This window comes from Stegodyphus dumicola, chromosome 6, assembly GCF_044657685.1.
Source record: "Stegodyphus dumicola isolate Sdum_Otavi_A_Nest chromosome 6, ASM4465768v1".
NCBI classification, from domain to species: Eukaryota; Metazoa; Arthropoda; class Arachnida; order Araneae; family Eresidae; genus Stegodyphus; species Stegodyphus dumicola.
Window position 1 is genome coordinate 226,022,067 of NC_140773.1, and position 19,657 is coordinate 226,041,723.

Here is a 19,657-nt window from a genome sequence, read left to right on the forward strand (position 1 = left end):
TGTAGTATTCCTGTACTTGTAATTCAAAAAGTGAAGAGGGTAGCAAAAAGTGTAGTAGTAGTTATCTGACTTTATGGGACTATTTAAAATATAATTTTTCAACTAAGAAAATTAATTTACTCCGGTTTGAGTCTTATAATATCGAAAAGAAAGACACATGTTGTTCGGCACTCATTAATTGTCAAATACTTACCCCTTGAAAAGTTCTGTTTGAAATATTCAACAAAACATGATTAATATACTTTTGTTCTTAAAATTGTTTAATTTAATTATTAAACCCCTTCTTAAACGTTTTTACTTCCTTATACGAAGTAAAAAGGAAGTATTGTCATCGCGAAATATTTTAGGCAGCATATTTCAACGAAAATATCCATTTTTACCGCTATCGAATGTAATTTAACGATGTTTTTGCGTGACAAATTATAAAACTGCTTTAAAATGAATTAAAATGAATCCTAAAGAGAATTTTTCGTGGTGTCTGACGTATGTACGTATGTATCGCGCATAACTCAAAAGCGAATAGCCTCAGACCGTTGAAATTTTGTATATAGGACTGCTATAACATACAGATATGCACCTCGTATTTTGATTGCAATCGGATATAAATATATATATATATATCCAATGTGTTACCCGGCTCAGTGAGCTCAGTTTCTTTACTCTTATACGTTTGTAATTTGTGCATCTTTCTGCTTTAAAAATGATTGAATTATGTTGTTCTTATCTTTCGGGTAAGGTTTTTATGACTTTAGGAAATCTGCAAGCAATGTTTGTAGAATTATCAACAATTTAAAAGCTGTTTAAGTGCAGTTAAGCCTAATTTTTAAATAACATGGCGGACATATTTGTTTATATTTGAAACAGCAGAATAGTAGATTTGCTGTCAATCTAGAGATACTAATTAGGTACTAATTAATTAATAAGAGATACGCAAAAACAAATATAACACCTTCATTTATTATTGCGAATTAAGTCATGCTGAATCCTTTTTGGAATTTTTACAAGGAAATAAGTGTTTAAGATTCATTTCGTAAGTTTAATATAGATATTTTGAGGTTTTATGCAATTTTGCCTTGTCGCGAAGTGAGAACTGAATTAATGGAATGAGAAATACTCAATCGTCTGTGAAAAACTGTTTCTTTTTTCTTTTGTTTGCTTAATTTATTTTATACATCGTTCTAGATTTATTATAGTATTTGAATAGAACATGTGGCAACGATTAGATAATTCTTCAAATGATAAACATTTTGTTCATTCTGAGTTATAATATGAACGAAATATAACGCTGTTAAGTGAAACTAGCACCAGAGTGTCGCTATAGTAAACAATTATAGTGAACTTTAAAGAGTGCATTTATTCTACCGTGATTTATGCGCTATCGACGAAGTAGATTTAATTCAGTCCAATAAGTTTAAATGAAATGCAACAAAAATGCGTATAATTTAATATTCCGTACAAGGAAGTTATGTGGTGTACACATCAGGTTTTCTCTATTTCATAACAAGTTTTTGTACATCTTAGGCTTAAAATATTTTTTCACTTTTAATATACTGTCATCATTTAATTGTTAATTGACGCTACGCACTTTTTCTCGGGTAGGGTACTCTTTTAAAAATTCAGTCAATTCTTTTTAAACTAAAACTTATGCATATATTGATAGACCAATATGAGAAAATTCTGATATCTCTTTAAGTTATCAGTAATAGCAGTTCAACTGATTTTTAGATAATAAATCAGTTGAAATGCTGCTTTTCCAAATGTGAAAATCAGTAATTGCAGTTACACGAGATGCAAAGTGAATGGCAACTTGGACATTTTCAGTTCGGTTTGAAAGGAAAATATTAAATGCCTTTTCAGAAAGGGAGAAGAAAGAATTTTGGCTCACACCCAGTTTTCCGCCATTGCAGAATGTCTCACTTTGTTTTTGGAAGTTTAAATGTGTTAAATAAAATGAAAAACTTTAAATGGCAATGCTCGTACTAAAATTAAAATTTAAAAAAATGGAATTTTGTTGATGTAAGAATTCACTGAAAGTTCTTTCATGTCATCATGTTAACGCAGGTCTTCTAAACGTTTTGATCTGAAATTTTCCTTAAGTTCTTTTGCTGTTGTTGTCGAACATTAGTAATTGCTATTTAATAGAAAGGAATCGTTCTAATAAAAATCGAACTCGCAAGCCGTTAAAATGGAAAATTAAGCCGCAAATTAAATTTTATGTATGTCTAAAATTCATTTTTATTCCTTTAATAGGGAGATAAATAAGGACTGCACTTAAATATTAATCTTAAATAAATCTTAATCATTACGAAATCGTTCAACTTATATTTGTTTAAGTATTTCAATTCTTATATGTGTTCAAGTGCTGTAACAAGAAAAATGAGATCTTCACTTATTTTTCATGTTACTGATTTTATAGCCCTATCTTAGGAAAATTCTTCAGTATATGTTATGCTTAAACCGTCTGGCCTATTTTATATCTTAAGTTCCCTTCCTTGAGTGTTCCTTCCTTGAGTTTTTTTGGTGTTCTTTGGGAAAATTTCCCCAGCTTGATTTCGTTGTCGAGGCGAAAAAAGGAAGTTTACCACAGAAATAACATGCAATGATTGCTAGAAGGTTCTTCTTGTAGCATCTCAATTCTTCAATTAACAAAATCTGATATGTATACCACATGACTTCCTTGTACGGAATATTAAATTATAAGCATTTTTCCTGCATTTCATTTAAACTTATTTCCTCGAATTTCATTAGCGATATATTTCTCATTCAAATAATTCAGTTCTCACTTCGCGGCAAGGCAAAAGTGCATAAAAAGTGGAAATATTTTCATTAAAAATTGAAAGGTATTGAAAAACATAAAACTCAAAATACAGTTACAACAATTAAAAAAAAATCTTTTACAATTAAAATTAGATTTTCTACTCAGAAACAAGCAATTCAGCCAGCAAGCAACAAGCCAGATTTTTCGGTGCACAAAACTAAAAGTTTCTTTTCGCTCCCACTCGGAAAAAAGGCACTGGAGGGGCAGGAAGACTTAATTCACTCTTCTGCTAAGTTTCAAATGTAAACAAATATGGCTGCTATGGAAAATGTTAGGCTTAATCGCATTTCAACAGCCTTTAAATTGTTGATAACTCTACAACTATTCCATGCAGATTAACCAAAGGCCTAAAAATCTTAACTGGAAGAAAAAACCACGTAATTTAATCACTTTTAAACTAAAAAAATGCACAATTTACCAAGAATAGAAGAAACTGAGCCCACTGAGCCGAGTAACAGAGTGGGTATTTATATATTTATTTATATAATTTCGATACAGCGGATTGCAACCAGAAAGGGAGGTGCACAACTATACGTTATAGCAGTCCTATATACAAAATTGCACAGTTCTGAGGCAGCGCGGTTTTGAGTTATGCCAGATACGTGCGTACGTACGTACAGAGACGCCACGAAAAGATATTTTATAAGAGGAGATTTTCATGACGTTCAATATTCTTTTTCTATCCAAGTTAAGCATTCAAAGCCTCTTTGGTCCTTTATTTACCTCTATTCGGAGAAGCACAGAAGGTGATTGTGTACAAGCCTTCATAAATATCAGTCTTCACCACGTAACGTAATTGGCAATTATTTAACGATGATGGAAGCCCTCTGTTATGTTTCGTAATTACATCGTTATCGCAAGCGCTCTCAATTAATTGCGAGGAATTGTCGCAAATCACGTGGTTTTATCTGCCGCTCAGAAGTTTGCAATGTACGTAAGAGTTGCTTCATTCAAAGGGCATTTCCGAACAGAGAGGAGTCGTCTCTTTTGAGGGAGTGACGGAGACAGCCATTAATGGGTAAATTAAGGAAGCAGCCCATTGTTCCCCACACGGTTACAGTTTGGAGATGGAAATTCCCGACGGCTTTGGAAGCATTTGTCACAGTTTGTTTGAAGGTAGTTATTATTCTGCGGGGAATGACAGCGGAACGTGTTTCTTGTTTTTTACTGGACTGCTTTATTTTCTTAACAAAAACATGTTGACTTGAAAGCGCTGTGTCATGAGGTTTTAAGTACAAAAAAGCTATGCGTAGAAATGCGTGGAGGCGTAATCCTCTCTTGAAGTTTATATTGCATTATGCGGCGACATGAGTACATGTTGGTTTCCGTGACAGTTTCTGGAAATACGCAGTTTTGGGCGACGAGTCTGAGAATTTTCGTTGTCAGCACTTAATGAACATTTATTAGTTGGTAACCCTGCGCTGAAAAAAAAACTGCTACTGACTTCGGCTCTATTTCAATTCAGGTTAATGTTTCAGTCGACTGAATACAAAATTTTAAGGAAGTAGTCACATATAAAACTTTATATTTCTGTTAACACAAAGGATTTCACTTTCATTTCAAAATGCGTAGAATTTTAATAGGTTCAGTTTATTTGACTACGGTAAAGCTCGAGAGTCCTATCTGCCTAATGGGAGGAATTTCTAAGGAAAAATATTAATAGCAAAGTAAAAGTGAATACAAAAGTTGTTTGCAGATATTTTAGACGATTTTGCTTTGCTGCAAAAATTTTTACTTGAATTTGTTTTAATTGCAACTGCATTTTTGAAAGTATCAATTATCGTCTACTACTTGACAGTTTGGTTTTCATGCAAAGTATCGACTTTAAAGAAGAAATGGATGGAAGGCTATGTTTTTCTCCTTTCTAAAGAAAATCATTTGCTTCTAGTTATTAATAAACAGCCATAGTTTTTCCACATCTGAAAGCCATAGTTTTTCCACATCTAAAGCTACGATAGGTAATGTTGTCAACAAAGGAAAAAAAAAAGTCAACTATTATCTTCAAGCGGAAATATTTTTCCAAATACATATCCAAGGGAAAAAACGTAATGTTTCGAATGTTGAAATAAAAAAAAATCTGAAAGGTTTTAGATTTTAAATTACTTGCAAAAGGGCGTTTTTTTTTTTAAAGTTTTGTGCGTTAACTTTATTTATAAAATATCACGTTCTACGTGCTCAAACTGTAAAATTCAGTTAAACAGCAATATCGCAAATTAATTTTAAAGTGGGCAGATCTTTAGAATTTTCGATACACAGTCTCGCGCGCTGGAGAAGAAAAAAAAAATTTTTTTCGTACAGTGTTGCCATTGCTAGCTTTGAAATCGTTCAGTTTTTTAATAAAAAATTCCTTGAAGTTTTATAAAACAAATTCCAAATTAGGGCTTCCACATGCCCATATTCTATGGAATACTACGTTATTCAAATTTTGATGGATTAGGTACCATTGTTTTATCACAGTGTGAGAAACATATTTACATTTATGTAGATTCTTCATTATTTAATTTCTTTAAATATAAGACAGGGCGATAATATATAATGGCAACGATTTGAAAAGTGATACAGCCTATTAAAGTTTTCGACGCAAAATGCCAAAACGAAATTAATATTCCTTCAGGACAAATTGCCGCTTTGGACTGAAAAAAAAAATTATGTAAAAAGGAAATCCGATAATTCGAAGTACAGTTGCAAAATCATTAAAACGCTCAGTGCCGTCTGTAAGCAAAGTGATTAATGCTTATTTGAATTTTAAAAAGGCGAAAAAAACACAATTATGCATTTCCATTCTCCACGACATATCGACGAAACCAGTAAGCGTTGTAGGATTCCTTATGAGAAACATTTACCCGAACAAAAGTGGAAAAGTGTTGTCACAATAAACGATTCTTGCGTGTACTTAAGTGACTGAAATAAAAAGAAATCCATTTATTATCATCAAAGAGGAGAAAAAATTCTTAAAGCACGGTTCAAGAAATCGAAAGAAAGTTTTTTGAGGGATGTACGAACGGCAAATTAAAAATAAAGAGTGAGGGGAAAAAATATTTAGATGAACTTCACATATTATCAGAAATATATTTCATACCCAGTTTTCAAATTTGAGATACCTTCTCTTTGCACACGGTATGATCAATCAATAGAACTGCATCGAGACAAAGCAAGAAACGAAGCATCAAAATCTACTGTTTATTTCCTGAAAAAAATCTAACAGCAAACGGATATCACGGCTTATCCCTTCATTCATAACCCTGCCTTTATCTCCTGATCTATCAGCAATGTTTTTTTACTCCTACTAAATCCCTACTTATATCCCTACTAAATCCCTATTCATATCCCTACTAAATCTCCTGACGTATCACTAATGTATGTTCGCACTTTTGGACATTTAAAAAGTGGGTTGCACAAACGTCGACCTACAACCTCTTTAGATTTTGGAAGTCTGTTGGAGATCGATGGGATGAACCTCATTCGAAACTAGGGCTTCATTGACTTGAAAATTACTTTGTATAAAGATAATGAAGAGTACGGATTATCAAATAGAATATTTAAAACATGAAACTTCAGGATAAAATAGTTATATGCATCATAAAAAAAGCGCATTTATGAGTATATAAATTAAAATTATATTTATTTAAAATATAAAATGTTATTTTTCTATTTGATTTTTACTCTGTCTTTTAATTTATACACTCAGATACATTCTGTGTTTCTGAGTACATAAATTAAAAGAATATTATTATAAATAATGTAGCCTTAATTTCACATCAGTTTTACTTACTCACATATAACTCTTCTCAGATGATACTTTGACCTTTAGACAGACGACAATAAGCTAAACTTTAGAAAATGAATAAACAAGAATAATGATGCGGAATGAATGGTCGGCAGCAAAGCCAAATGATTACAAACTTACCGCAGCTGGCAAAAGCTAACGTAACCTGCCACAAAAGACAGAAACAATCTATGTCTTAGAATCCCAAAGCTTCACTTTAAGTAGTATTTAACTGATCAGCATTCTGGTGAGAAAATGGAAAGGAGACGTTACAGTAGAGATCTAATTTCTCAAAACGTGGTTAGTATAAATAATAGTAAATGTGGCTATTGATTAGCTGCCAGATTAAATATTTATAAATGCAATGGGTTACTTTTTTAAATTTTGATGTTAACTTGAAGATACTTACTGAATTTTTTTAAATGCAGTCGTAAAATTTGAAGATTGGGGTTAGTGTTAATAACAATTCGAAACGACGCTGAAAGTAACTTTCTTTAGAATTCTTAAATCAAATTAATTCTAACAAAATGACCAGTCTACCTTTCAGATTTTTAACTGAAGCTGAATTAATAAAAGTATTAACTAGATAAATCGATTTATAAATGAGATTTAAACTGCCTTGAAAAAGAAACGAAAAAATATGTTCTTATATTGCGAAGAACCTTATTTTCTTTGATTTAAAAAGGCAATTCCTAAATTGTTATTGAAATAATCGAGTATGTCAGTTAATAACTTAAATTAAATAATAGAAAAATGCTAGTGATTTTAAGAATGTTAACCTAGTTTACACTTTTGTTTTTATAGTAATAATATCCGTAGAATAGAGTTAAATAAATCAATCTATAAAACTGCTTATTTTATGCACCCTTTGATTTAATGTTCCTTTACTGGTTTCCTTTTTAGCCTAAAGGACATTAGCCCAGAACGGTTATTAATTTAGTTTTGGCATCTTGCGTCCAAAACTTTAAATGTCCGTTTCACTTTTCAAAATGTTGCCACCGAACATTACAGCTCTGTGTTAAAGAAATTAATAGTGAAGAATCTGCATACATGTATATATGTTTCTGACATTGTGATAAAACAACGGTACCTGGGGCCATCCAATTTTGAATTACGCAGTCTTCCACCGAGTATGTGGCATCTAGAAGCCCTATTTTGGAAACTGGAATTTGTTTTATTATCGATTTCGTATTTTGTAACACTTTAACGAATTTTTGATTAACAAACTGAATGATTTCAAAGTGAGCCACGGCAACTCTGTACGAAAACAAAAACAACACAATATATCTCCAGCGCGAGGTTGCGTATGAGAATTTCGGAAGATATGCTTATTTTTTTATTATTTTTGCGATGTTGCTGTTGAATTGTATTTAATGGTTCAAGTGCGAAGAACATGATATTTAATAAATAAAGGTAATACATAAAACGTTAAAAAAAGCGCCCTTTTGGGCGTAATGTAAAATCTGAAAGCTTTCAGATTTATTTATTTATTTATTTATTTATTTTTTTTTTTTTTAATTTTTACTTTCGCTTGTAACAAATTTGCCTTTTTGTTTCTCGCAGAAGTAAATCTAACTCTTTAAAGAGAACTGCAAACAGAAATTATTTGGCTTCGTGCGATATATGTACTTTGCTTTAGTTTTAAGTTTGTCATTCATTCATGAAACCTTTTTTCTTTTCTTTTCTTCAGTGTAAGTCAACGATCATTATAGTTGGCAGGCATTTCATTTTGGCGCAGAGCCACGTGAAATGCCTTGTGTAATTTTTGCTCTGCTTGGCTTAGTTTTAATTACAACTGTAACTGATTTTATTATGGCTAATTTCAGAACCGATACTATTCTCGTTACAGGAGATTTTTAAAAATTGTTTTTATTTACCCACCACTAGCAATTTTAAAACAAAATTGGTTATACAGCTGATAAATTTAGCTCTTAATACTGAAATGTTTTTTTCTATATTAATTAGTCTCATTTGTGGTCAAGTAGCAGCACAACGTACGCAGCACGCAGTATAGAATATCCAAACAGTTTCTATTTCATTGACTTAAAACTAATCTTTAGATAAGGAAGAGAAACATTCCTTCATTTTATTTACGAATAATTTTATGATGAGCTTTTCTCATTTGCATATGAATGCCAATTTCTCTTGTTTTTCCAGTACAATTTTTTAGCAAATTATGTAGCTCAGGTACGTCACTGCAGAGTTTTGACAGTAGCACGCGAAGACTTATTGAAAAATTAAAAGATTTGAGAAAAAAAATACACCCAAAGGGGCGTTTATTTAAAGTTTTGTGTGTTACCTTTATTTATTAAATATCACGTTCTTTGCACATAAACCATAAAATTTGATTCAACAGCAATATTGCAAAGTAATTTTAAAATGAGAATATCTTTAGAATTTCCGATACACAGTCTCGCGCGCTGATGATAAAAATGTATTTTTTTTTCGTATAGTGCTGCCACTGCTCGCTTTGAAATCCTTGAGTTTTTAATCAAAAAATTGTTAAAGTGTTACAAAATATGAAATCTATACTAAAACAAGTTTCAAATTCCAAATTAGGGCTATTCAAAATTTTACGGCTCTAGCTACCGTTGTTTTAGCACAATACGAGAAAAATCCATACATTTATGCAGATTCTTCATTATTTAATTTCTTTAAATATAACACAGGGCGATAATATTTGGTAGCAATAATCTGAAAAGCGAATCAACGTTTATAGGGAATCGACGTAAAATGCCAAAATGAAATTAATAGTCCTTCTGGGCAAATTGTCCCTTTAATAATATCGTCTGTATCAACTCCGTCTATAGACACACACATAAATACATTAGATTAAATAATTCAGTTTCTCTGCAAGACTTCAATTGTTACCCATCTGAAATCCAAATTGAAATTATTGACCTAACGCAGCATAGTATACTGAAAAGCAAATATAAGAAACTTATTTCAGGAGAAGTGATCCAAATTATATTGAACTTTTTAAATTTGTACCAATAAGAAATTTTCCAAATTTACACGATTTGGCTGTCAGATATTACTGTAGGTATGGATTAACATATGTTTGTGAACAGATGTATTCTATTGTGAACGTAATAAAGTAAAAATATCGTTCAAAATTAACTGATATGCACCTGAAACACTTAATTTTGTTGGCATCTTCAAGAACTAATCCTAATACAGGTGGCTTGGTAAAATATTCATAACATATTCAAAAACCACCTTAATTAAGAGCTATCTGTTTACTAGTTAGAATTAAATGTTTTAAATTATTAATTTTTATTTTATACATAACATAACTGTTTGATCTTTAAAATTGTTTATTAACAATAAAACCTTTTTATTGTTAATAAAACTGTACATTTGTTTTATTTGTTATATTATTTTCTAACTGTCAGCTAGACAGACTTCATTAAAAAGTGTGCTGTTTGCGAATAAATTCCATAATCTGCCTATAAATAAGATTTCACTATCTTATATATTTACTACCTTGTACGTATTAAAGGAAGCATTGTAATCGCTAAAAATTTCGGGTATCATATTTCAACAAAAATAACCATTTCAACCGCTCTCGAAAACATCTGAAACATACTTTTTCGTGACATCTATACCTAAGAACAGAATAAAGGATTCGTTTTCTCAAAACGGATTATAAAATGGATTTAAAATACACTCAAAAGAGATTTTTTCTTGACGTCTGTAGACACGTACGTATGTATATATAGCGCATAACTGAAAAACGAGTAGACTCAGAACGTCGAAAGTTTGCATATAAGACTGATATAACACATAGTTGTACACCTCTCTTTTTGGTAGCAATCGGCGGCACCAAACATATATATATATATATATATATATGCATGCAATTACTTTGTTACTTGACTCGGTGAGTTCAGTTCTTTTTTATTCGTGTATCTAGTTAATTGAACACATTTTCTTCAATAATTATTGAATTATGCTGTTTCGATGTTTCAGTTAAGGTTTCTATGCTTTTAGTTAATCTGCATGCAATAGTTATAGAATTATCAAAAATTTAAAAGTTTTTTAAGTGTGAGTAAGCTTTAATAGTAAAAATTGTTTTTTTAAATTGTTTTAAATGTATTTAATTGTTTTCCTATATTCTTCAATTTTTAATGAAGAACTGAATTAATTGAATGAGAAATATGTCTCTAATGAAATTCGAGGAAATAAATTAAGTTTAAATGAAATGCAGCCAAAAATGTTTATAATTTAGCAGGCTGTACAAGGAAGTTTAATGGCCTCCCCATCAGATTTTCCCAGTATGTTGAAAAAGTTGAAAGTGGCACACATAACCCTTTTTTTTTTTCATATAGTGGCATTCTTCCCAAAAGCCATCTCTGGTCTAGATTATGACTAAAATGAAGTCTGTGTTGATGCTTTTGCGAAGACTATAATTTGAGTTTAAAATTATGAGCTTTCATTCTAAGTAATAAAAAGGTAACTGTGCTTGTTTTATATAGCGCACACATAATATAATGATAGTAAACAACACATATTTCATCTCTTTCATAGTAATTACATATAATAAATTATATTTTAAACGTTATTTTTAGTTAGCTTTAAGATTGCCGTTTGGAAAGCAGCCAATTTAAAACAAATTTTGTTGAAAGGCAGACTAAACTATTATAAAAGCAAACCAAAATTAAAATCCTTTTCTGCAGTAGGGTAAAATACATTTCATGCTGATATTGATCTTTGAATGTATACTTTTTGCGATATACTATTATCGCCAAATATGCCAAATATTAAAAAGCTACAATATGTAAATTCATATATATCTTAGAAAATGTTAAATAAAAAAACTATAATTTTTTGAAGTGTGCCTAGAAATACATCTACTTTAGGATGATGTTAAAAATTTTATAGTTTATAATACTAAAACGTTTGAGAAAAATTTGTAAAAAATATTTAAAAATATAAATTTTAAAAATAAATATTAAAAAAATCTTTGAATTATATTTGGATTAAGTCTAAATTTCAAATTCTGGAAGAAGGAATCGTTAGTTTAACAAAAAAAGAGTTATTAATAAATATATATTTGAAATTCAATTGACATTGAAGAGCTAAATTTTGGGAGCTACTTTTTTAAAATACTGTTCGCGTGCGATTTTCAGAAAACTTGGCAGATTGGCATAATTTGAGTCGTAGAATCGAAATATGGAAAACATGGGCGTGCCATTTCAAGAAAAGTCGGATTTTAAGTCAAAATACTTATATTAGAACAATGCTATATATAAATCTAATACATATCCTAAGTTAATCTTTCGAGACATGAAAAACGAAGTTTAATTTCGTCAATCGGCCCAGTAGAACGGGCGATATAGAAACGTCCTTCCCCTCCTCCTCGATGTACGTATTATTAAAATTCACAGAAATTGAGTTGGATCATTTTTGCTGTAAAATTTTCAAGTATGTTCGCATACAAATTAATGTAAACAAATCATAACTTAAACCCCATTCTTTCATTGCTAAAGGCCTTTAAAATACTCTATAATCACCCCCTCTCGTATTTGATATCAAAATCATTATATCGTTAACTCCAGTTCCTCAATGAGAAATTTAAAAAAAAAAAAAAATCACTTCTCTTTTCTTCACAATGTTTTATCGCTTAGAAAAAATTAAATTGCTGAGAAATGTATGGTCAAGGTTTCTAAATAAAACTCCAAATATAAAGAAATTTCCCAAAACTTATTGCAGCATTTATTTACGATAATTTTAATCCTTGGAAGTTCAGAGATAACGGAAGTGATCGCATAAATTTTCTTTCTACTTTAGTTGTTTTTATAGCTACAATTAATGTTATTTTACTTTTAGGTTGTCTTTGCCCATTTTTCTCCGCAATTTATTCGGAGCAACTTATTCTAAGTGGCGTCGAGGAAAGATTATTCACCAAAAGACTTTTTTCACTAATGCATATGTCTCCCTAATCTTTTTCGTTTTACTTTCTTCTGCTTCAAATATATACATCAAACTAGTATTTCATATGTATATTAAGTACTAAATTTGTACAAAATAACTTCTTTTTTTAGTTAACATGCAGTTTTAAATAAAGGCCAGATGGTGTACACACGATCATGAAAGACGTACAGCAAGGGTAAAATTTTTAACTTTCTCTACCCTTTAAATATACTATATGCGAAAGATAGAAATACTAAGTATTTTTAGTTATAGTAAAAAGAAGAAGCAAGCATGTTAGAGTATTTATAACAAGTGTAAAAACAAGAGTTAATTTTAGAGTTTTCACAGCCTTAGTTTATTTTTACTTAAATTATATTTACAAATTATTAGTGTATTAATATCTTCAGAATTTAACCTGAATAACAAGAAAATTTTGTATTCTCCTTATTATTTTGCATTTCCTTTAATATGGACAAGTTAGTTTTATACGTATAACAAATAGGATAAGGTTGCGTAAGTCGTAACTTTTGAATTTCAGGCATAATATCATACCAACTGAGCTTGTTCCAGCAAAAGGAGTTATTCCTAGTCAAAGTCCCGGAGGTCGACCTAGAGAACTCTGCGAAGCTACTGGCTAAGGATCCATAGTTAGGCAGTCTCGGCCACGTAGGTGTACAAATTACAACTTAGGGGTTCTAAAGGCTCGAGAACGATCACTTATTGGTCGTCCCGTGGGTATGCCATGTTCTAGAGCTCAAGGCTTTAGTAGCTCCGGGTAGCGCCCGAGTTCTGCTTTGGAAGGTGGCACGCTGGGTTATATTGGTAATGTCCCTGGGCGACGGGCAGCCCGTGTGACTGGTAGGTAGCAAATAAATGGTGTCGTCCTAGGTGCGATGGCGCCAATCTCTCCAAGGATAGAGGACGGGGTTGAACTCCTGGGCCTGGTTCGGCCGGGGGTTCGGACTCGTTATGCCATTAAGTTGATGGTACGAGGAACTCCCTTATTTTATCCCCTAGTCAACCAGGTGAACAGGATTAGAGCAAATTTAGATCCCATTCAGAGGAGCTGGCGGCTGACCATCACAGGACTTCCTAGAACTGCCCCAGCGGAGATAGCATGCGTGTTAAGGGCAGTTCCCACTGGGGTTTATCTGAGCCAACGGAGACAACTGACGTAGCCGACCCATCTCCAAAAAGCAGGTGTTTCACATAGGGCAGCAAGTTGAAAAATATGAACTGCTGGCATAGCGGAGCTAGGCTACACATGGAACTGACGTACGATTTTTACTACAAAAAGTTTTACTAAGACTGGAAGACTGGATATACAAGGGATTGAAGACTATATCGTTACTATTTTACGCTTTTAAAACCCTAGATGTGAATTTAATTTATCCCAAGGATAAAATCTCATTGGAATACTTAAAGACTGAGCCAAAAGACAATGAGCTTAATATTTACACTGATGGGTCTGGAATTGGGAAGAAGTTAAAAGATGCTTTTGCTATCTGTTATGCAACTGAAACAGAGAATGAAAAATTTTAAATGGAAAGTTGCAACTCTATTTTTCAAACGGAACTTCTTGCAATTTTTAAAGCGCTGCAGTGGTTACATAAAAGGATAACCTATAATAAGAAAAATGTTAGCTATTCTGATTGTCTCTCGATTTTACAAGTCGAGCCCAGACCAGACGAATATTTTGATTTAAACAACCAAACGAATATACTCAAGACTTCTTACGAGACATGAAATTAGACATAAATGGATTAGAGCGCATGTTGGGTACTTAGGCAATGAGAGGCTGGACGTCCTTCCTAAAGAAGCGGCTTCAAAGGCTAATATTTCAAAAGCGGAACTACCGGGTTCAAGAAGAAAGGTCAATGAATTATGCTAAATAGTTTCTACAAGCATTTAGATATGCTACGGCAGAACTCTATAAAATGATAGATTTTCCTCATAATTTTAAAATTAAAAGAAATACGAAACCTATCTCAAGCATAAATGTTAACCAGTTTATAAGCATCCAATGAAAATTTCCCGATTATTTTAATAAACTTTGACTTCAAGATAATGATAAATGCAAGTTGTGCAATATGATCGGGGATGCTCATCATTTTCTTGAAGCGAATCTAATTTTTCCAGGTATCCTTAAAAATACATTTACTTGGATCGTACAGAAATGATTGACACAACGGCTCTCACAACAAAACAATTACAAAATGCCAAAACCCCCCAAGTGAAATAGACAGAAGGGAACTCAGAATGCATAGATAGAGCTGGCTGCAAGCGAACGGTATGAGTCAGCACCCGTCCCTTCAGCCGTCGTCATTGAGAGCGTGGACAGCGATGATGGAAGGTGATTATCACGGTCAGCGTAGGACAGTGTGGTTCCTATGGGAGGAAGGGATACAGGGTAGTGACAGCCATCGTGGCATGGTATCGATGTGCGGGAACAAAGCACCATGAAAGAGTACCGTATCCCATTGGTTGGGCAAGTTCAGCAGTGGAGGGGAGACCATAGCCAAAAGTGTCAGCGGGAGACGACCAGCAATATCGTTTACAGCAGCAAATGTCGGATTTGATCATGGCTAACAGACGCATAATGTTGAACAAGATGTAGGAAGAGACAGGGCTTGCGCAAGGAACATTGCAGGCGATTGTGCATTGTGATTTGGAGATGACAAATGTGTGTGAAAAGTGGGTGGACCTCGAACCATGACTTCGGACTACGCCTTGCTTGACAAGATGAAGGATGTAGTCAGGGACCAACATGTTGAATCTTCTGCAGAATTGCATACAAGCCCTTTCGCCTTGTCCATAGGCGGTGCACCAACACTCCCACAAAATGGTTTACCAAATCCCCCCTCGGGACCTCCTAGCCAGATGGCAGATGTGTATTGACATGGGCGGGGATTATTTCTAACTGATGTACTATCAATTTTTGTTAATAAATTGTATTCTACTCTGTGGCAGCATTTTTGTCAATAGTTTCTGTACGACCTGAATACATTCAAAAATTTAAAAACGGAAAAATTTGATACATTATAGTTCAAAATAATTTTCGAAAAATTTATAAAAAATACAGATTTTAAAAAGAAATCAGAAAATTGCTTCGAAAATTATTTGCATTGAACCTAAATTTCGAATAGTGAAATAAATAAATCGATACGTCATTTCAGAAAAACTCTGATTTTGTGCAGAAATACTTATTTTAGAACAATGCTCTGTATAAATAATAGCATAAGTCGCGACTTGGAAACATGAAAAATGCAAGCTAAATTTCGTCAATCGGCTCAGTAGAATGGGAGATATAGAACTGTCCACATTTTTATTTTTTCTTGCGCAAGGTGTGGATACAGGGGTTGGACAAAAATATGGAAACACCTTTTAAAAACATGTTTCTTTGCTTAATATGGTGTAGGAAACCCGTCGGCATCCAAAACAGCTTGCAGTCTTCTCGGAATGGATAAATACAGTTCCTGTATGTTTGCCAAGGGAATATTATACCATTCTTCCTGCAAAACGGTGGCAAGTTCAGATAACGATGTTGGCGGTGGATAACGAGAACGCACTTTCCGTTCCAATGTAGACCACAAAGATTCGATAATATTCAAGTCTGGTGACTGTGGTGGCCAGGGGAGATGGGACAACTCATCCTCGTGCTCAGAAAACCAGTCCTGGACAATGTGAGCTGTGTGAACAGGGGCTTTGTCGTCTTGGAAGACACCATCACCGTCGGGGAACAAAGTTTGTACCATGGGATGAAATTGATCGGCCAAAATGTTCACATAAGTCTTGGCAGTCATGTGCCCTGACACAGTTATCATGGGGCTAGCGGAGAACCACGATATGGCTTCCCAAACCATAACAGAACCCCCGCCATGTTTCACTCTTGGCAACAAGCAGTCTGTATTATAGACTTGAGATGGCGTTCTCCAGACGTAAACTCGGACTCGTCAGACCATATTACTCGCTTCCACTGCTCTATAGTCCAGGCTTTATGACTTAAACACCACCTTTTCCGTTACGGGCATTAGCATCACTGATGAGTGGCTTCTCAATCGCAGCACGGCCGGCAATTCCCTGTTTATGAAGCTCCCTTCTAATTGTTTTGGTACTCACAGGGTTCGGTAACACAACATTCATTTCAGCAGTAACTTTTGCAGCTGTGGTATTCTTATTTTTCGTCACAATTGACCTTAATGATCGTCTGTCACTATCACTCAGGAAACACTTTTGTCCGTGCTGGGATTTAGCAGATGATGTTTTTCCGCTTTTCAAATATGCGGAATAAATCTTCGATACAGTACCTCTTGAAACACTAAACACCTCGGCTACCTTGCTTACGGAAGCACCTACCATACGTGCTCCAACAATTTGCCCACGTTCGAAGTCTGTTAACTCTGACATAATGCAATGACAACCTCACATAACAGTACTCCGACAACAACTGAACTGTTTAGCACATTTACGAAGTTGTATAGGTGGCGTCAGTAGTCAAAAACGCCAGCGCCACCTACATATTTCATTAAAATCAATCTTTCTTTTCAAACATGCATTTCACAAGGTGTTTCCATATTTTTGTCCATCCACTGTATGTACAAACGTACAGACGTCACAAAAAAATTCTTCCTGAATCCATTTTAAATCCAATAAGGACTGTATTTTGCAATACTCCATTTTGCAATCCGTTTTGGAAAAAAAGTTCCATATAATGACAATCGTACAGATGTCATGCCCAAAAAAATCGTCCAAATGGATTCAGAAATGGTAAAAATGGCTATCTTCCTTTATATGATACCCAAAATTTTTGTGATCACAATATTTCTTTTACTTTGTACAAGAAAATAAAAAAAAATATTAGTCTTAAAAATGGATTTTTTAGGTTTTAGAGACATTAGGTTTTTTTTTTTTTTTGAAGGTAGACACATGAAAAATGAGCAATGCCCTCGCCGGGACTCGAACCTGGACCTCTCGAATATGAGACGAGAATGCGACATTGCACCACAAAGGCATGCAGTAAAAAGGGAGAAAATATCTTATATACTCCCTTCCTTTTAAACGGCGACTAGGGACTGGGGGACACCCCTCGCCAAATCCTGGTGGTAAAGAATCATCATCCACCACCTTTAGTCCGGCGCGTAACTGTAAAGTTATTAGAATTTTTTTTCAAGCAGGAGACATGAAAAATTAACAATGCCCTCGCAGTGACTCGAGCCTGGATGTGTCGAATATGCGTCGAGTGTGCTAACCGTTACACCACAAAGGCATGCAGCAAGGAAGAAGAAAATACCTTAAAGGTTAAAGCATGTAACCTAAGGTTATAGGCATGTAAAAAACACAAACAGCTTAATTAGCTGGACTGTCAACTTATACGAAATTTTATTGTTTATTTTTTAAATCAGGATTCTATTATTTCTAATATTTCTAAAAAATCATTTGTACATCGAATAATTTTAACCCCTCTAATGTAGGCAGATACAACTAATTTTAGCCTCTGTAGTTGAAATAAAATACTTAAGTTCGAAACAACCTTTTCTGAAATATCCCATTTAGGAGCACTTATCATCTTAAATAATTAAATATTCCGGAGGTCGTTGCCAGTCCAGCTGAGACATTTCTCCATCAAGGAAATGTCACATTCACCACTCTGAAACATTTCTTCACTTATAGCATAATCAGAAATGCGAAATGCGCTAACTAGAAGTACTTCTGAGAGCGGCAATGGATTTTACCATGTATGTCTAAAGGCATTAAGTATGTCCTGCACTTAGGTTCGGCATTGTTACGGAATGTAGGTGTATCTGAACCATACCAAATGGATATGGGTGTATCTGAACGCTTAATTCAGAGAGGAGATAGTCATATTTCTGAATTTCCTCTATTATCTTCGAAGAGGATGTATCCCTAGATGGAGATTTAGTTCGGTTTCGCCGATACCTTAAGCCATTTAGCGAGCCCCGTTGGGAGGTAATCATTTGTAGAAAGCAAAATTATATCAATGCTGCATATCTGTGTACCTAAATATAGCAATATGAACCATAATCTGGTAGAGTCATACGAGTTTTATAAAATCCGCTTGCGTAAGAATTAAAGTCGTTTTTATGCTTCTTTTTTAGCTTAATGAATGTTGCTTCGATTACATTGCTCTGAATTTTTACTTCTTTGTGCGAAATAAAGGAAGTAATGTAAGCGCAGAAAATGTCCGATACCTTAATTCAACGGGAATATAGATTCTGACCGTTACCGAATCTATTTGGAGCATGTTTTGTGTACTTTGTACATACGGTGAGAATAAAGGACTGTTTACACCAAAACGATTTGTAAAATGGATTGTAAAGGGATTTTTTTTATATCCTGTCGTACACACCTAACTATATAGCTCGCATAACTCAAAGACGATTAACCGTAGAAGGCTGAAATTTTGTATATGGGACTGCTAAAACATCTAGTTGTGCACCTCTTTTTTTATTGCAATCGGCAGTACCAAACGTATGCATATCGTACAGTACCTAATCGTATATATATATGTATATATATTTTTATGCATATACAATAAATATGTATGTGTATATATAGACGAAATACAGGACTGTATACAATATATATATATTATTATTATAAGCAAAGTTGTAAGAACAATACAAAAAAGACCAATTTTGGTCAAAATGTTTTGCGCATTGTGCTGCAAAATTAAGGAAATCAGAAGAGAAATTGTAGTTAACTCGCCAAAAAGTTACCAAAAGCTGTGGCTCCAAGAAAAATCCAACTTATGCATATTCAGCAGTTTTTACAAGTTCGAATAAAAAATGATATGTGAAATATTTTCGGTGATTTTAACAGAGTTTAAAAACTAATTAAATTGAATGAAGTGACATATTAGGCTACAGGTGAAATAAAATGTAAATTATAAAACACAGTAAAATACTAATCGATGAAATAAGTTAAAGGCAAAAAATAAAACTCAGTAAAAAAACAATCGAAGGAACAAGTAAAAAATATAAAAATTAAAAAGCGGAAAAAGGTAAATTAGCTTAATTCGAGGTCCACTCTGGCTTTTCAAGGGAAATTTTCTGATAGAACATCGAACCAAGCTAACTCCATTACGCGTTTCGCCGAAACAGACAATTGAAACTTTGCGTTGCAAAAAATTTTTTAAT